Source organism: Chiloscyllium punctatum, unplaced genomic scaffold, assembly GCF_047496795.1.
Source record: "Chiloscyllium punctatum isolate Juve2018m unplaced genomic scaffold, sChiPun1.3 scaffold_199, whole genome shotgun sequence".
Lineage (NCBI taxonomy): Eukaryota > Metazoa > Chordata > Chondrichthyes > Orectolobiformes > Hemiscylliidae > Chiloscyllium > Chiloscyllium punctatum.
In genome coordinates this window covers 446,343-467,815 of record NW_027309933.1, presented here as the reverse complement: position 1 = coordinate 467,815, position 21,473 = coordinate 446,343, and positions in this window count along the sequence as shown.

Here is a 21,473-nt window from a genome sequence, read left to right as displayed (position 1 = left end):
TGGCAGAGGGGGTGAGGGGTAGCCGAAGTGGACGGCCACAGGGCGGTGGGGTTGGTTGGTGCATGTGTCCCAGAAATGTTCCCTGAAATATTCCACAATTTGGCGTCCTGAGAGCAAGGAACACAATAGGTGAGATGTTTGGGTGGGCAGGGAAATCTCTGCTTGCTGTAGTAGGATCCTGTGGTGCCTTGGATGGAGGTGAGGGGAAGGTGTGGGCACAGGTTTTCCACCTCTTGCAAGAGCAATCGAAGGTGCTTGGAGTGGAGGGTGGGTTGGTGGGGACTGTGGATCTAACGTGGAAGTCACAGAAGGTATGGTCTCTGTGGAATGGTGAAAGGGGTGGGGAGGGAAATATATCTCAGGTGGTTGGATCTGATGGTGGAAAGAGCAAGGAAGATGCATTGTATCTGGGTGGAAGGTGAGGATGGTGGGATTCCATCTTTGTTGCATTTGGAGGGGTGGGGTTCAAGGGCAGTGGTGTGGGAAGTGGAGGAGATACACTGGAGGGCATTGTTAACCACATGTGAGGGGAAATTGCAGTCCTCGAAATAGGAAGCCATTTGGTATGTTCTGAAGTGTTCTTCCAGCTTGCATCAAGCTTCACTGGAACACTGCAGTAAGCATGAGACAGAGATGTTGGACAGGGAACAGTTCTTGTGTGTTAATGAGCAGGCAACTGGAAGCTCAGGGTCTTTTTTTCCAGCACAATGTAGATCATCAGCCACCATTTCCACCACCATCACTGAGATGCTGGAAGGTTCCTGTCTCCTCCATTAACAGCTTTCCACCTTCCGACTCCTTTTTCTTTCCAAATGTTCCTGTGTTTCTTTGGGCTCTGTCCCCACCTATTATTTACTCTTTAACCCTTATCTCCTGTAGCCCAAAGATCTGTAGGTTCGGTGAATTGGCCCAGCTAAGGTTCCCGTAGGGTTCAGGGATGTGCATTAGTTCGGGGGAAATGGAGAGTAATAGGAGAATGGGTCTGGGTGGGAAAAACTTCGGAAGGTGGGTGTGGAATTGTTGGGCCAAAGGGCCTGTTTCCTGAAGGGATTCTAATTTTCCCAGCTGTCATCGGTTCTGAGGAAGGGTCACTGGACCCGCGGTAACCCATGGTGTGTGCAGGTGGGGGAAAGGGGAAAGGGGAGAGTGGCAGCAGGAACCGGATGGAATGTATCAGTGTAGACTGGGAGGGTTTAGTTACACTCTGGGCAGGTCGTTAGTCTGAATTAGAAACTCTCGGTCCCACGTTTGCAGCAAAGGGGAAGATGGCTTTGGCCTCAGGCAGTGAGAGGCCCTGGGTTACGGCCGCCATCTTTATTTGGGGCAAGGGACAGCAAGGAGCATGCACGTGTCCTCTTCCTGGGTGGGGGCGGGGTGATTTGAAGAGGAGCATTTACACATCAAATACATACCAAGAAAAGTGTTTGTCTTCACTATTTATCTTGCACTGACTGTGAGCTTTGTTTTGTGAATTCATTTTATAGGATATTAATTGAGAATAATTGAGACTGGGATCTCAATAAACAAGTTTCTACAGGCAGCGGAGTATCAGGATCTGAATATCATTGGCATTTAAATGTGGAACGAGAAAGGTTTGTCTGTTCTGTGTGTGGGAAAATATCTTCAATATTTTTGTCAAGCCAAAAGCAGAAAGATGTTCAAGTTCATAGTTGAATCACCCTTTGGGTATGTGTTCAATTCTTGGTCCTGCAGCTGTGGAAGGAGGTATTGGCCTGAGAGAGAGCCCAGATTTATCCAAATTACATCTCGTCGTTTTGCAGGAACTGTCAGATTTAGTCTCAGTCATCCACTTTATAATGTTAATCTGTAAACTCCCGACTTCCAATTCTCTGCAAATTTCTCGTGCACTCAAATTCCAGCACCATTTCAGGTGGAACGTTCCACATTCTGACAACTGTCTGTTCATTCAGAAACTGCTGAAGTCCATTTTGACTCTGGGGTTACAAAGGGCTGAAATGAAAGATGCAATGCTGGTCCTGAGCTCCCATTGAGATGCATTGGAACAGTACATTGTAGGTATGAGCAGACAATGAAAATGACAGGGCTGCACTGTGAGGGCTGCTTGGCTCAATGAGAGTGTTTTGGAGTTGGGTGTAAATAGTGAGGTGAGACAGGGAGAAGGTGAAGCTGAAACTCAGTTTTAGTTCAGGCCTTTCAGAAATTCACAGTCCCAATGGGAATAGCCAATTTGTCAGTGATAACTGTGCAGTATTTAAGTTTTTAAAGTATGACATATTAGCTTAAGTAAAGATTTTTTTTTGTTATTATAATGGACATGTTTGAAGTGAAGGAAGGTTACTCACAAATTTAAATTCTCCTAATGGGAGTAACTAGATGAATGTAGAGAGACGTTGTGACAGGAGCCCTCAGACCCGTGGTGTGCTCCTCTTGCACAATGTGGGAAATAAGGGCCACTTCCAGTGTCCCTGACGGCTATTTGTGCAGCAAGAGTTCCCATCTGCAGCTACAGGGAAACTGCCTTTCAGAGCTGGAGCTGTGAGTGGACTCACTGTGGAGCATCTGCAATACTGAGAATGTTATGGACAGCACGTTTAGTGAGTTAGTCACACTGCAGGTGAGGGTTACACAGGCAGAAAGGGAATGGGTGATCATCAGATCAAGTAAAAGGCTCAGGAAGTGAGTACAGATACTGTATACCGCTTGGGATTCCGTAAGGGCGGGAATGGGTGGGGTGGCTTCTCGGGAAATCATCATCAGCCAGGTTCATGACACCACAGAGAGCTCTGCTGATCAGAACAAGAGGAATGAGAGTGGCAGGGCTATTGTGACAGGGGATTCAATAATCAGGGGTACAGCCAGGCACTTCTGTGCCCACAGACATGAATCCAGGATGGTATGTAATCTCCCTGGTCCCAAGATCCATGATATCATGGAGCGGCTGCAGGACATTCTGGAGCTGGAGGGTAAACAGCCCGTGGTTGTGCAACACACAGATACCAACGATATCGCTAAACAGAGGGATGAGGGCCTGAAAACTGGACATAGGGAGAGCAGAGATACATTAAAATGTAGCTCCTGAAATGTAATAATGTCAGACTTACTCCCAGTGCCATGTGCTAATGAGAGCAGGAATGAGAAGGTAGATCAGTTGGATGTGTGGCTGGGGAAATGGTGTACCACAGAAGGGTTTTGATTCTTCAGGCACTGGGACTGTTTCTGGGTGGGACCGAGACCAGCCTGACCGGTTACCCCTGGGCAGAGCTGAGACAAATCTGGTGGGGGCTTTTGCCAGTTCTATTGGTGAGTTTGTAACTAGTCTGGCAGGGGGATGGGAACTAAAGTGTAGGCTTAGATGGGTCAGATTCAGGACAGGGAATGGGAGGTAGAATATTAGTGATGTAGTTAGCGGCTCAGAAAGCCACAGGAAAGGAGGATTAAATGAAGATTGAGTCCCTCTTCAGCCATCAGTCCTGCCATCCCAGGAAGGTGAGTCAACAAAATCTGGAGCTGTTTACATGTCTATGACTCTGTGCTTCAGCAAAATGGTGGAAATCTGCAATAAAAACAAAAAGCGCTGGAGATCCTCAGCAAGTCTGTCAGCATCTGAAATGGTGACAGATGCAGGACACATTGCAGCCTTGAAGAAGTGTTTAGATGATCACACCAAGCACTACAATATCGATTACACGCTGAGTGCCAGAACGTGGGACTAGCATAAATAGGTGCTTGATGACCAGCATGAATACGATGGGGCTGGAAAGGTGACGTTTCGGGTCAGGGCTATTTATCAAGACTGACAAAGGGTCCCGACCCAAAATATCAACCTTCCTGCTCCTCTGATGCTGCCTGACCTGCTGCACCTCCCCAGGTCCACATTGTACAGACTCTGACTTCCAGCATCTGCAGTCCTTAACTATCTTCACATCCCAGGACTCATCTGGTGATCCTCCTTTACACTCTCTCAACAACCAGGAGAGCCTTCCTTGGAAAAGGGGAACAAAGGTGTCTACAGTACTCCAGGTGTGGTCTCACCAAGGCCCTACCAGAAAGCGATTCCTGCCCCCAGCTTATCCACAATGGTCATCAAGCACACATGCCTGGTGTGATCATATAAACACTTCTTCAAGGCTGCAATGTTTCCTGCATCTGTCACCATTTCAGATGCTGCCAGACCTGCTGAGGATCTCCAGCGCTTTGTTTTCTCTGCTGTCGAGTGTTGAAAGGGGGGATCTGCAGTTGAGAAATTCAAATTGAACTTCATGTTACTGGATCCGTGCTGATCTGAATATCATTGGCCTTTTCATCTGGAAGGAAAGGTTTGCATTCTGTCTGTGGGCGAATATTTCAAATGGCAGTGTGACTGGAAAAAAGTACTGAGACAGTGAAGTCCATGTTAGCGTGGGGACTTGGTTTTTGAAAGTCTAAAAAATCATGGCACATTTCCCTGGAACAGTCAAGCCACAGATTGGTTTTGTATGAGGACAATTAACCATGAAACCGGAAAGACCAAAGGATTCCTGCATCATGGAAAAAGCTATGAAAATGGGATTGTTGTAATGGAGTGAATTATCAATCATTGATTGTAATCCATTGGCGGTGTCACATCGGTTCCAGCACCGTAGGGAAACACGGGAAATGTGATGAATGCAGTGTAGGTTTCAGTTATTCAACTAGAAAGGTGCTGAAGAAATTTACAAGGATGATGCCAGGTCTCAGGGGTCTGAGTTACAGGGAGAGATTGGACAAGTGAGGGCTTTTTTGTTTCGAGCAGAAGAAACCGAGGGGGAATATTTTATAGAAGTGTATAAGATCATGAGAGGCATGGGTAAGGTGAATGCACTCGGTCTTTTTTGCAGGCTCTCGAGGATTGGATAGCATCAGGTTAAAGTTAGAGGAGAAAGAATACATGGGAACCTTAGGGGCAACTGTTCTACACAAAGGTGGTATGTATATGGAATGAGCTGCAAGAGGAAGTGGTTGAGGTGGGTATATTAACAACAAGTAAAAGACATTTGGACAAATACATGGATAGGAAAGTTTCAGAAGCAGATGGGCCAAGTGCAGGGAAATGGGGTTAGTGTGGATGGACAATCTGATTGGCGTGGGCCAGTTTGGGCCAAAGGGCCTGTCTCTGCTGTCGGATTCTATGACTCTCAGTGCATTTGCTATTTCTCCCACTAACTCTGTTGGTATCCTGGGATGTATTCCATCGGGGCAATGAGACTTGTTTACCTTTAGCTCCATTAACTTGCCCAGCTCTAACTCTTTCGCGGTAATGGTTATTATCTAGGTCCTTACCTTCCTTAGTCTCCTTATCAATTACTGGCATGTTCTTCGTATCCTCCACTGTGAAGACTGACTGCTGTGTGCTCATATTCCTGAACCCTGCTGGATAGGAATAACTCGGCACAGAACTCTGAGAGGTCTTCTTTGAGTCTTTATTGATGAGACATGGCAGTTACATGGATAGTGTACATGCAAAACACCTTCAGGCAGCGTCAGGTAACTCCCCGCCTGTCTGATGTGCCGCTCCCATTCTTAAACCTTTGTGGTTTGGGACTTTGAATAGAGACGGTCTCTCAGTATTATCTCCATGGCAATGGCAGTTAGAAAGTTTAGTTCAGTTCAGCACTTTGTTGTTAAACCACACACCCCTCCCCCACACTCCCGTGGCTCCCTCAAGTACCTGACAGGCACTTCAGTTTCAGTGGGGCTTTCTATCGGGATGGTGATGTGGAGGAGCCAGGGTTGGGGTGGGGTGGACAAAGTTAAAAACCACACATCACCAAGTTATAGTCCAACAGGTTTATTTGGAAGTACAGACTTTTGGAGTGTGCTGTGGTTTTTAACTTGAACAGGATTATCTCTATGGTAACAGTTAAATACTTCAACAATTACAGAGGCCATATGTTCCCCACACAATAGGTTTCCCTCTAGCAGGGTAAACTGCTATTCTGTCCCTGGGGATAGCTACTCATCACTTTTTATCCCCAATTCCATCATGCTTTCTGTTGAGCTTGGAAGTTTTTCCAATCTCCGAATTTATCCTCGGTCTTTGCCAATTTGTATACCTTCTACTTCAATTTCATAGACTCCCTTATTTCCTTAGACACCCATGGCAGATTACTCCTTTTCCTACAGTCCTTCCTTTTCACTGATATATACTTTTGCTGAGAAATTTGAAAAATTACTTTGATGTTCCTCCACTGTCTGTCAACTGTCCCACAGTAAAGTCTTTGCTTCCATTCTGCATTCGCCAACTCCTACCTCATCCTATTGTAGTCTCCTTTGTTTAAGCACAGGATCTTGGGATTGGATTTAATCTCCTGCTTTCTATCTGTGTTCTAAATTCTATCAGACTTATGACAAGTCTTTTTATCAGATTATGAGGGGAGGCAATGTTTCCTGGGTGTTTTGGGTTTCATTGTCAGAGACCTTGGCTTTGTAATAAAGTACAGGATAGATATTCACAACAGAGTATTCTGGACGGTGTGAATGTACTACACAGTCTAAAACCATAAATCACTGTCTCCCCTCAGTTTAAAATTGCAAAATAATTATCTCCTACACGCTTCCTCACTACCTAAGTTTGGAACGCTAATCCACCTGACTATCCTGCTGTTTCTGAAAATCTCCTTTGGTGAAGGTGGCGAGTTTTGAATTCATCTTTCTGGTTATTACCGTAAGAAGATAAGCACTGGGCACAGGAGAGGCAATGCAGCCCTTCGCACCAACTCCACCATTTAATACGGTGATGATTGAGCTCACCTCGGTCTCAGCTGGATTTTCCCACTTGCTCTCTCTCACGCTTCAACTCATTGCAAATTCAACATCTGTATCTCTTCGTTAAATTGGCTCATTGTCCTGGCATCCACCGCATTTTGAATAGGAAATTCCACAGATTCACAACACATTGAGATAGGTGCATTCTTCTTCATGAGTATAGAATAGAGTCCCGAAAGTGCAGAAACAGGGTATTCATCCGTCGAGTCCACACCAACCCTATGATGAGCATCCCATTCAGTCCCACCCATTCCCTGTAACCCTGCATTTCCTGTGGCTAATTGCCTAACCAGCACATGCATGGACCCTGTGAGCAATTTGTCATGACCAATCCACCTAACCTGCACATCTTTGGGACTGTGGGAGGAAACTGGAGCACCGAACAAAACCATGCAGACGTGGGAAGAATGTGTAAACTCCACACAGTTGCCTAACGCTGGAATCAAACCCGGGTCCCTGACGCTGTGAGGCAGCAGTGCTAGCCACTGAGCCACCTCTGCTTAAAATCTGCTGCCCATTATTAACCTCCCCACCCCGCAATTGGCTGAATGTATATTCCTTACGTCAGAAATCGGGGTGTCTAAGCGGATGTCTCAGTAAATCCCAGTGACAGCCCACATGTCCTGTTTGTCTGAATAGATATCCTATACACAACACCCTCCAGCCCACACTTTCTCTCACTTTCCAGGGACAGGTCTCCAGAGGCTTCATGGGGACTACAATTCCCACAGTCCCTGAGGCAGGGACCACACGTGTGTGGGGAAACCCAGCACTGTACATGTACAGAATGTGGGTGGGTTTTGAAGCATGTTCTTTGGGGTAACTAGCGGAAAGCATTTCACACTGTGATTGGCTGGAGAAGGGACGCATCTGCCTATCCTATTGATCTGCTGGGGGGGGGGGGGGCGGTGTCAAAGTGACTCTACGGCCAGATGGGACCAAGTTTCATTCGCAACTTGCCATAACACTGGAATCTACCAATGGGAAACAAGGAAGAATCTGACCCATTCTCCCAGTCTGAAGGTTCCTCTTCTGTCCAGGATCTGCCACCTCCCTTTCTGTTTCCTTTTGTTTCATTCTGCTGTTACATTATTGACTTGCAGCAACTGAAGGGAAAGGAAGTGAACCCAGAAAGGGTGTAGAGTCTAACCAGGGACGGGAAGTGGTGCCATGGATCTGTTTATCAGTTACTCCATAAGAAATGGGAGGGTGTACATTAGTAGGTAGTAGAGTCAGAATGGTGGGAGAGAGAAAGTGGGCTGGAGGGCTACAGCTTTGGGGGAAGAAAGGGGGAAAAGATATTCCAGAGAAACAAGAACAGTCTGCTCTGAATTTCTAACCTGTACATATTCCTTTATACAGGGTGCGAGATAGTGAAGATTTACAGACTGAAATCTCAAAATCACGTGCAGATTGTGATAAAGTTGACCAGCATTTGATGAACCAAAGATGGAGAATCACTGGGCCAAAATCCTGCACTCTCTCTCTCCCAGCATTGTCGGTCTCTCTGCACCAAATGGACTGTGAATGCTACAAGACAGCAGCTCACGACCATCTTCTCAAGGGTAACGAGAGATGGGGAATAAATGCTGGCTGAGCCAGTGATGCCCATATCCTGGAAACGGTTTCTATCTCTAGTTGCTGAAACCCAGTTGATGTTACTGCAGGATGAAGAGGGAGGCTGAGTGCATCCTCCAGGAGGCAGCACCATCACATTACCCCTGCCTACACCCACACAGTAACACCACAACGTCACTGGAACAAAAGGCAGTGAAGCCAAAGGAGGGCTTAGATATAGTTCTTCGAGGTAAAGTCATGAAAGGGGATTGGAACACAGCAGGAACAGGAGACTGAGCTGGATGGTCAGCTGTTTCCCATTGAATGGTGGAGCAGGATTGAAAGGCTGAATACCCTCCTGCTACTATCTCCCAGGTATGTATATAGTCATGGAGCCCGGGTAGGAAGAAGGGGGCAGGGATTCTCCAGGAGATTGCACTTCCACATCAGTTTTCAGTGAGGGATGGTTTGATGGATTTTATTTAACATTTATCTTTAACACAAGGTTTCTAAATATTGGTTTTAAAATGTTGTAAGAGTTTTTTGCACCGCAAGTAAAATTAAAGAAAATAAATTGAACTGTTTGAATATAACAGTTTTAAAGCTTTCAACCTCCTGTAAAACAAAATCCTGTCTATTCCCAGACACCATCACTTACCAGCTCCTCAAACTCCAGGGAAATATTCGCTCCCTGTCTGAACCTTTGGTTTGATTTAACAGCTTTTCAGTTCTCGTGCTGTGAGTTGTGAAGTGTTCTATTTCCCCATTTCTCTGACCCAGAAATGTGAGCACTGCAACCTTCCCACCATCAAAATTATCATTATGCCATTTTGCTTTTGGTTAACCTATAATCTCCAGCAGTGCAAAAGTGAGGACTGCAGATGCTGGAAACCAGAGCCTAGATTAGGGTGGTGCTGGAAAAGGCCTCTCGCCAAAACGTTGATTTTCCAGCTCCTCGGATCCTGCCTGACCTGCTGTGCTGTTCCAGCACCACTCTAACATAGACATATAATCACCAGCAGTAAGCCATTTGTGTAACCAATTGAATATTTCCAAACAAAGCCTATTACAGGTCAAGCAAACCATTACAAGTGACAGAGTGAGAAGGGACTAAATCAAAGTAGAGTTGTGGGGAGGGGGCAGCGGTGGAGATAAAGTGCTGTATCCCCTGCAGTGCCCACCTCTATCTAAAGGCATCGAGAGCATTGATCCACACCACATGCTCCTTCTCCAAGGACACCCTGCTGTGTAGCCTTTATCCTCAATCATAGAATACAATCCCTACAGTGTGGAAGGAGAGCATGGGCCCATCAGACCCCAGCGACCATCAAAAGAACATCACTCCCAGAGCACTCCATCCCTGTAACACTGCATTTCCCATGGCTGATCCACCTAGTCTGCACAATCCTGGATAGTGTGGACAATTTAGCACGACTGATCCACCTAACCTGCACATCTTTGGACTGTGGGAGGAAACCAGAGCATCTGGAGGGGACCCACACTATCATGGGGAGAATGTGGGAACTTCACGCAGGGTGTTGGACAAGGCTGGACTCCAACCTTGTACCTGGTGCTGTGAAGCAGCCGTGCTATAATCACAATTTAAATCAAAACAGATGATCCCTGCTCATTGTCACATTGCTGTTTGTGGAGACTTACTGCCCAGAGAGACATCCTGAGGTTCAGAAAGTGGCAATGTAAGTTCAGTCACCTCCAGCCCAGTTAATGTGATTAACAACAACATCAATACTCCAACAGTGTCATCATGTCCAAGGTCCACTCCTGACTCTGATGGACAGTAACATCAGAATCAGAGTCCTGCAGTCCACATGGAGCAGGTGGATGACCACTTCCCTGTGAGCACTCACTGGGCTCTCAACCATGTTGAAGACGCAGCAAATCCCTTGTCACACAGGGGGGTGAACAGCTCCTACCCAGTGTGAACACGCTGGGGTCTCAGGGGGTGGGATGAATCACTGAATCCCTTCCCACACACTGACCATCTGAATGGTCTCTCCCCGCTGTGTGGGCTCACTGGGGTCTCAGCAGGAGGGATGAATCACTGAATCCCTTCTCACACACTGACCATCTGAATGTCCTCTCCCCCTGTGTGAGCTCACTGGGGACTCCACAGATGCTGCATTTGAGTGAATCTCCCCCCCCACACTGGGAACAAGTGAATGACCTTTCCCCAGAGTGAGCTCGCTGGTGTTTAAGCAGGTCAGAGGACTGAGTGATTCCTTTCCCACACACTGAGCAGGTGAATGGCCTCTCCCCGATGGGAATGCACTAATGTCTCCGCGGGTGAGAGATTTGAATGAATCCTTTCTCACACGTGGAGCTGGTGAAGGGTCTAAATCCACTGTGCCATCTCTGGTGCCTCAGCAGATTGTAAGATCGAGTAAATCCCTTCCCATACGTGGGGCAGATGAACGGCCTCTCCGCAGTGTGACTGTGTTGGTGAGTGTCCCACTAGGAGGGGTAAGTAAATTCCTAATTCTGATTGAGTATGTCCTCCTGTTTTCTCGTTTGTTATTGACAATCTCATTCCCATCGCACCAGAGCTTGTTCCAGTGTTACGGAAACAACAGAATGGTCAGCTACAGCTGGTCACCTGACTGATCACTGGACACGAACGGTTCACTCTCCACAGACGCTGCCAGACCTACTGAATTTTTCTAGCAATTTCTGATTTCACAGCATTTGCAGATGTTTAGTTTTCCAACACTCATCTTGTGTGTTTCAGAGGAGTTTATTGATGAAATTAGACGGTTTTGAAAGTTGTACGTTCGGTCACACATCAGCTCTGATCATCATGAATGGCAAAGCAGAGTTGAGGGGCTGAATGGCCTCCTCCTGTTCCAATGAAAGTTACCCATCGGCAGCTTTTGACAACAGATAGTACTCACTACCCTCAGGCCACAGGATTGTTCACACACAATAGTGACCATCCTTAGTCCAAGGATTGTTCACACACAGTATTCAGTGCACAGGATAGTTCACACATTGTACTGACCATTCTCAGGTCACAAGATTATTCTCCCATAGTAGTGACCATTCTCAGGCCACAGGATTATTCACACACAGTACTGACCATCCTCAAGCCACAGGATTTTTCATACACAGTACTGACCATTCTCTGTCCACATGATTATTAAATCACAGTATTGACCATCCTCTGGCCACGGGATTATTCCCACACAGCATTGACCATTCTCAGGCCAACAGGATTATTCCTATACATTATTGACCATTCTAAAGCCACAGGATTATTCACACACAGTCCGGACCCTCATCAGGCAACAGGATTATTCACACACAGTATTGACAATCCTCAGGCCACTAGATTATTCACACAGTGTATTGAACGTTCTCAGTTCACAGGATTATTCGCACACAGTATTGACCACCATACGGCCAGAGTATTAATGAACACACTGTCTTGGTCATTTACACGTCACAGGATTATTACCACGCAGTATTGACTATTCTCAGGCCACAGCAATATTCACACACAGGATTGACCATTCACAGGGCACAGGATTATTCACACACAGCATTGACTAGCACACAGCCACAGGATTAATGAACACACTGTCTTGACCATTTACAGGTCACAAGATTATTCCCACATAGTATTGACCATCATCAAGCCACGGGATTGTTCACACACAGTATTGACAATCCTCAGGCCACAGGATTATTTACACACTGTATTGATCATCCTCAGACCACAGGATTATTTACACACTGTATTGATCATCCTCAGACCACAGGATTATTTACACACAATATTGACAGTATCCAGGCCACAGGATTATTCACACGCTGTATTCACAATCCTCAGACCACAGGATTATTCGCAGACTGTATTGAACATCCTCAGGTCACTGGATTATCCACACACAGTACTGACCATCCGCAGGACACACTAGTATTCACACACAATACTCAATATTCCCATCCCACAGCATTATTCACACACAGTCTTGATTGGAACACGGCCACAGGATTAATGAACACACTGTCTTAACCATTTACATGGTCACAGAATTAATTTCACACAATATTGACTATCTTCAAGCCACAGGATTGTTCACACAACAGTATTGAACATTCTGAGACCACAGGAACATTCACACACTGTATTGACCATTCTCAGGCCACAGGATTATTTACATACAATATTGACCATCTTCACACTGCAGGATTATTCACACACTCTATTGAACATCCTCAGGCCACAGGATTATTCACACATAGTATTGAGCATCATACGACCACAGGATTAATGAACACACTGTCTTGATCATTTACAGGTCACAGAAATATTCGCATCCAGTATTGACCATCCTCAAGCCACAGGATTGTCCACACTCAGTATTAACTATCCTCAGACCAAAGGAGTATTCACACAGTATTGCCCATTCTCAGGCCACAGGAGTAGTCACACACAGTATTGACCATCCCCTCAGGGCATATGATTATTTTTACATGGTATTGACCATCATCAGGCTACAGGAATATTCACACACAATATTGACAATTCTCAAATTACAGGATTGTTCACACACAGTATTGACGATTCACAGGCCAGAGCATTATGCATACATGGTACTGACCATTCACTGTCCAAAGGATTATTCACACACAGTATTGACCATTCTCAGGCCAAAGGTTATTCACACACAGTACTGACGATTCACAGGCCACAGGATTATTCCCATACATTATTGACTATTCTAAGGCCACAGGATTATTCACACACAGTATGGCTGTCCTCAGGCAACATAATCTTTCACACACAATGTATGGACCATTCTCAGGCCACAAGATTATTCACTCACTGTATTGAACATCCACGGGCAGCAGGATATTTAACACACACACAGTGTTGACTATCCTTCGGCCCAACGGTTATTCCCACACAGTATTGAATATTCTCAGTCCACAGGATTATTCACACACAGTATTGACCACTATACGGCCACAGGATTAATGAACGCATTGTCTTGATGATTTGCACGTCACAGGATTATTTTCACGCAGTATTGATGATTCTCAGGCCACAGGAATATTCACACATAGTATTGACCATTCACTGGGCACAGGATTATTCACACACAGCATTGACTAGCACACGGCCACAGGATTAATGAACACTCGGTCTTCAACTTTTGCAGGTCACAGGATTGTTCCAACATAGAATTGACAATCCTCAGGCTACATGATTATTCACACACAGTATTGACCAGCCGACGGCCACAGGATTAATGAACACACTGTTTTGATCATTTTCAGGTCACAGGATTATTCCCACACAGTATTGACTATCCTCAAGGAACAGGAATATTTACACAAAGTATCTCCATCCTCAGGCCATGGATCATTCACACTCAGTATTGACAATCCTGAAGCCACAGGATTTTTCCTACACGGTATTGACCATCCACAGGCAACAGGATTATTCTCACACTGTATTGACCATTCTCAGGCCACAGGATTATTCACACACAGTATTGATAACCCTAAAGCCACAGGATTATTCCTACACAGTACGGATCATCCTCAAGCAACAGGATTATTCTCACACTGTATTGACCATTCTCAGGCCACAGGATTATTCACACACGGTACTGAACGACCTCAGGCAACACGATTGTTCAGTTATATTATTGACCATCTGCAGGCCAAAGGTTATACACACACAGTACTGATAATTCACAGCCCATAGCATTATTGACTGCCCTCAGGCCACATTATTATTCACGCACAGTATTGATCATCCTCCGTCCACAGGATTACTCACATACAGTATTGATCATCCTCAGATCAACGGTTATTCAAACACAATATTGACCATCCTAAGGCCATTAGATCATTCACACACTGTATTGACCAACCTGAGGCCACAGGATAAATTAACACATTCTCTTTACCAATTAACAGTGAACAGGAATATTCCCACAGAGTACTGACAATCCACAGGGCACAGGATTATTCACACACAGTATTGACCACCATTCGGCCACATCATTAATGAACACACTGTCTTGATCATTTACACGTCACAGGATTATTTCCACGCAGTATTGACGAGTCTCAGAGCATAGGAATATTCACACACAATATTGACCATTCACAGGGCACAGGATTATTCACATACAGTATTGACTAGCACACGGCACAGGATTAATGAACACTTTGTCTTGACCATTTACAGGTCACAGGATTATTCCAACACAGGATTGACCATCCTCAGGCCATGGATTATTCATACACAGTATTGATAACCCGAAAGCCACAGGATTATTCCTACACAGTACGGATCATCCTCAAGCAACAGGATTATTTTCACACAGTATTGACCATTCTCAGGCCACAGGATTATTCACACACAGAATTGAACAACCTCAGGTAACACGATTGTTCACACACTGTATTGACCAACCTCAGGCCAAAGGTTATTCACACACAGTACTGATGATTCACAGGCCGCAGGTTTATTCACACACAGTATTGACCATTCTCAAATCACAAGATTGTTCACACACAGTCTTGACCATGCACAGGCCACAGTATTATTTGCAAACAATACTGACATTGCACAGGTCACAGATTATTAACACATAATATTGACCATCCACAGCCCACAGGATTATTATCACACAGCATTGACCATCTTTAGGCCACATTATTATTCACACACAGTATTGACCATCCTTAGGCAAAGGGCTATTGAGACACTGTATTGACCATTCTCAGGCCACAGGATTATTCACACACTGTATTGACCATCCTTAGACCAAGGGTTATTCACACAGTATTTACGATTCATGGGCCATTGGATTATTCCGACACGGTATTGACTGCCCTCAGGCCACAGGATTATTTACACACAGTATTGAGCGTTCAGAGTGCACAGGATTATTCACACACAGTATTGAGCGTTCACAGTGCACAGGAGTATTCCCACACTGTATTCACAATTCTCAGGCCACAGCATTATTCCCACACACTATTGACAATTGTCAAGCCACGGGATTATTCACACACAGTATTGACAAACACACGGCCACAGGATTAATAAACACATTGCCTTGACCATTCAGTACAAACAGTACTGAACATGCACAGGCCACAGTTCATTAACACCTAGCATTGACCATCCACAGGCCACAGTTTTATTAACAAACAGTATTGAACATGCACAGGCCACAGATTATTGATTCACAGTATTGACCATCCACATCACAAAGGATTATTATCACACAGCATTGACCATCCACAGGCCACAGGATTATTATCACACAGTATTGGCCATCCACAGCCCACATTAATATTCACTCACAGTATTGACCATCCTTAGACAAATGGTTATACACACACAGTACTGACGTTTCACAGCCCGTAGCATTATTCACACACAGTACTGACTGCCCTCAGGCCACATTATTATTCACACACAGTATTGACCATCCTCCATCCACAGGATTACTCACACACAGTGTTGATCATCCTCAGGTCAAGAGTTATTCACACACAGTATTGACCATTCACAGGCCAGAGGATTATTCACACAGTATTGACCACCCTAAGGCCATAAGATCATTCACACACTGTATTGACCAACCTCAGGCCACAGGAGTATACACACACAATATTCAATATTCTCAGCCCAGGATTATTCACAAAGTATAGACCAGCCTACGGACACAGGATTAATGCACACACTGTCTTGATCATTAACAGATCACAGGATTATTACCACGCAGTTTTATCCATCCTCAGGCCACAGGGGTATTCACAAAGTATTGAACATCATCAGGCCACAGGATTATTCCCACACAGTATTGACCATCCTCCGTCCACAGGATTACTCACACACAGTATTGATTATCCTCAGGTCAAGGGTTATTCACACACAGTATTGACCATTCACAGGCCACAGGATTATTCACACACATTATTGACCTTTCGACCATCCTAAGGACATTAGATCATTCACACACTGTATTGACCAACCTGAGGCCACAGGATTGATGAACATATTCTCTTTACCAATTAACAGGTCACAGGATTATTCCCACACAGGATTGAACATCCTCAAGCCACAGGATTATTCTGACACAGTATTGACCATTCACAGCCACATGATTGTTCACACATAGTATTGATCACGCTCATGCCAAGGATTAGTCACACACAGTATTGACCATTCACAGGCCAGAGGATTACCACACACAGTATTGATCATGCTCAGGCCACAGTATCATTCACACACTGTATTGACAAACAGGAGTACATACACAAAATATTCAATATTCTCAGCCAGCAGGATTATTCACACAGAGTATTGACCAGCATATGGACACAAGATTAACGAACACACTGTCTTGACCATTCACAGGGCACATGATTATTCCCACACAGTAATGACTATCCTCAAGCCACGGGATTGTTCACACACAGTATTGACCAACGTCAGGCCATAGGATTATTCACACACAGTGAAGACCATCTTCCGGCCACAGGATTGTTCCCACACAGTATTGTCTAACCTTCGGCCACAGGATTATTCGCACACTTTATTGACCATTCTCAGGCAACAATATTTTTCACACACTGTATTCACCATCCTCAGGCCAGAGTATTATTCACACACTGTATTCACCATCCTCAGGCCAGAGGATTATTCCCGCACAGTATTGACCAGCATCAGGCCGGCGGATTATTCAACACAGTATTGATCATCCTCTGGCCACAGAACTATTTACACAGTGTTGGCAGTACACAGGTCACAGGATTACTCATACAGTATTCACAATCTTCAGTCCACTGGATTATTCTCACACAGTAGTGACTATTCTTAGGCCAAAAGGTTATTCCAACACAGTATTGGCCATTCTCAATCCACATGATTATTCGCACACAGCATTGACTACCCTCAGGCCACTGGATTATTAACACACAATATTGACCATCCACGGCTCACAGGATGATTATCACACAGCATTGACAATCCACAGTCCACATTATTATTCACACACAGTATTCCCCATCCTTATGCAAAGACTTATTTACACAGTATTTACGATTCACAGGCCACAGGATGAGTGACACACAGTATTGACTGGCCTCAGTCCACAGGATTACTCACACATGGTATTGAGCATACACACGGTACTGAACATTCACAGCGCACAGGATTATTCACACAATGCATTGACCATGCACAGTCCAAAAGGATTATTCCCACACAGTATCAACCATCCTCCGTCCACAGGATTGCTCATACACAGTATATACCATCCTAAAACCATAGGATTATTCTCACAGAGTAATGACCATTCACAGTCCACAGCAATATGCACACACACCATTGACCATTCATGGGGCACAGGATTATTCACACCCAGTATTGAACAACCTCAGGCAACAGGATTAATTACATACAGTTCTGACCATCCTCAGGCCACAGGATTATTCATACACAGTATTGACTATCCTCAGGCCAAGAGTATTTTTTTTTAACACACTGTATTACCATTCACACTGCAGAGGATTATTCACACACAGAATTGACCATCCTCATACCACAGGATCATTCATTCACTGTACTGACCAACCTCAGGCTACAGGAGTATTCACACACAGTATTCAACATTCTCAAACAACAGGATTATTCCCACACAGTATTGACCAGCCTATGGCTACAGCATTAATGAACACGCTGTATTGACCATTTACAGGTCACAGGATTGTTCACACACAGTATTGACTATCCTCAATCCACAGGATTGTTCACACACAGTATTGACAAACCTCAGGCCACAGGATTTTACACACACAGTATTGACCATCCTCAATCCACAGGATTGTTCACACACAGTATTGACAAACCTCAGGCCACAGGATTATACACACACAGTATTGAACATCCTCAGGCCACAGGAGTATACGCACACATTATTGACCAGCCTCAGGCCTCAAGATTAATCACACACAGTATTAAACAACCTCAGGCCAGAATATTGTAAAGGCTTATTTACAAACAATATTAGCCATGCACGGGCCACAGGATTACTCACACATAGTATTGACCATTCACAGGCTACAGGATTATTATCACACTGCATTGACCATCCACAGGCCATAGGATTATTCACACACAGTATTACCCATCCTTCGGCAAAGAGTTAGTCACACAAAGTATTGACCATTCTCGGGCTGCAGGATTATTCACACTGTGCATTGACCATTTACAGTCCAAAGGATTATTCACACACAGTATTAACCATCCTTAGGCCAATGGTTATTCACACACAGTATTTACAATTCACAGGCCATAGGGTTATTTACACACAGTATTGACTGCCCTCAGGCCACAGGATTTCTCACACTCTGTGTTGAGTATTCACAGTGCACAGGATTATTCACACACGGTACTGAACGACCTCAGGCAACACGATTGTTCAGTTATATTATTGACCATCTGCAGGCCAAAGGTTATACACACACAGTACTGATAATTCACAGCCCATAGCATTATTGACTGCCCTCAGGCCACATTATTATTCACGCACAGTATTGATCATCCTCCGTCCACAGGATTACTCACATACAGTATTGATCATCCTCAGATCAACGGTTATTCAAACACAATATTGACCATCCTAAGGCCATTAGATCATTCACACACTGTATTGACCAACCTGAGGCCACAGGATAAATTAACACATTCTCTTTACCAATTAACAGTGAACAGGAATATTCCCACAGAGTACTGACAATCCACAGGGCACAGGATTATTCACACACAGTATTGACCACCATTCGGCCACATCATTAATGAACACACTGTCTTGATCATTTACACGTCACAGGATTATTTCCACGCAGTATTGACGAGTCTCAGAGCACAGGAATATTCACACACAATATTGACCATTCACAGGGCACAGGATTATTCACATACAGTATTGACTAGCACACGGCACAGGATTAATGAACACTTTGTCTTGACCATTTACAGGTCACAGGATTATTCCAACACAGGATTGACCATCCTCAGGCCATGGATTATTCATACACAGTATTGATAACCCGAAAGCCACAGGATTATTCCTACACAGTACGGATCATCCTCAAGCAACAGGATTATTTTCACACAGTATTGACCATTCTCAGGCCACAGGATTATTCACACACAGAATTGAACAACCTCAGGTAACACGATTGTTCACACACTGTATTGACCAACCTCAGGCCAAAGGTTATTCACACACAGTACTGATGATTCACAGGCCGCAGGTTTATTCACACACAGTATTGACCATTCTCAAATCACAAGATTGTTCACACACAGTCTTGACCATGCACAGGCCACAGTATTATTTGCAAACAATACTGACATTGCACAGGTCACAGATTATTAACACATAATATTGACCATCCACAGCCCACAGGATTATTATCACACAGCATTGACCATCTTTAGGCCACATTATTATTCACACACAGTATTGACCATCCTTAGGCAAAGGGCTATTGAGACACTGTATTGACCATTCTCAGGCCACAGGATTATTCACACACTGTATTGACCATCCTTAGACCAAGGGTTATTCACACAGTATTTACGATTCATGGGCCATTGGATTATTCCGACACGGTATTGACTGCCCTCAGGCCACAGGATTATTTACACACAGTATTGAGCGTTCAGAGTGCACAGGATTATTCACACACAGTATTGAGCGTTCACAGTGCACAGGAGTATTCCCACACTGTATTCACAATTCTCAGGCCACAGCATTATTCCCACACACTATTGACAATTGTCAAGCCACGGGATTATTCACACACAGTATTGACAAACACACGGCCACAGGATTAATAAACACATTGCCTTGACCATTCAGTACAAACAGTACTGAACATGCACAGGCCACAGTTCATTAACACCTAGCATTGACCATCCACAGGCCACAGTTTTATTAACAAACAGTATTGAACATGCACAGGCCACAGATTATTGATTCACAGTATTGACCATCCACATCACAAAGGATTATTATCACACAGCATTGACCATCCACAGGCCACAGGATTATTATCACACAGTATTGGCCATCCACAGCCCACATTAATATTCACTCACAGTATTGACCATCCTTAGACAAATGGTTATACACACACAGTACTGACGTTTCACAGCCCGTAGCATTATTCACACACAGTACTGACTGCCCTCAGGCCACATTATTATTCACACACAGTATTGACCATTCACAGGCCAGAGGATTATTCACACAGTATTGACCACCCTAAGGCCATAAGATCATTCACACACTGTATTGACCAACCTCAGGCCACAGGAGTATACACACACAATATTCAATATTCTCAGCCAACAGGATTATTCCCACACAGTATTGACCAGCCTATGGCCACAGGATTAATGAACATACTGTCTTGACCATTTACAGGTCACAGGATTATTCCCACACAGTATTGACCATCCTCAGGCCATGGGTTATTCCCACACAGTATTGACAACCCTCAAGCCACAGGATTATTCCTACACAGTATTGAACATCCTCAGGCCACACAAGTACTCACACACAATATTCAACATTCTCAGCGGACAGGATTATTCCCACATAGTATTGACTCGCATACAGACACAGGATTAATGAACAAAATGTCTTGACCATTTGCAGGTCACAGGATTATTCCCACACAGTATTTACCATTCTCAGGCCACAGGATTATTCACACCCAGCATTGACCATCCTCAGGCCACAGAATTATTCACACACAGTATTGACCATTCTCAGGCAAAGGTTATTCACACACAGTATTGATGATTCACAGATCACAGAATTATTTACACCCAGTATTGACCATTCTCAAACCACAGGATTATTCACACATAATATAGTCCATCCACAGGCCACAGTATTATTTGCAATCAGTATTGACCATGCACAGGCCAGAGATTATTAACACATTGTATTGACCATCCACAGCCCACAGGTTTATGATCACACAGCATTGAACATCCACTGGCCATATTATTATTCACACACAGTATTGTCCATCCTTCGGCAAAGGACTATTCAGACACAGTCTTGACAATTCACAGG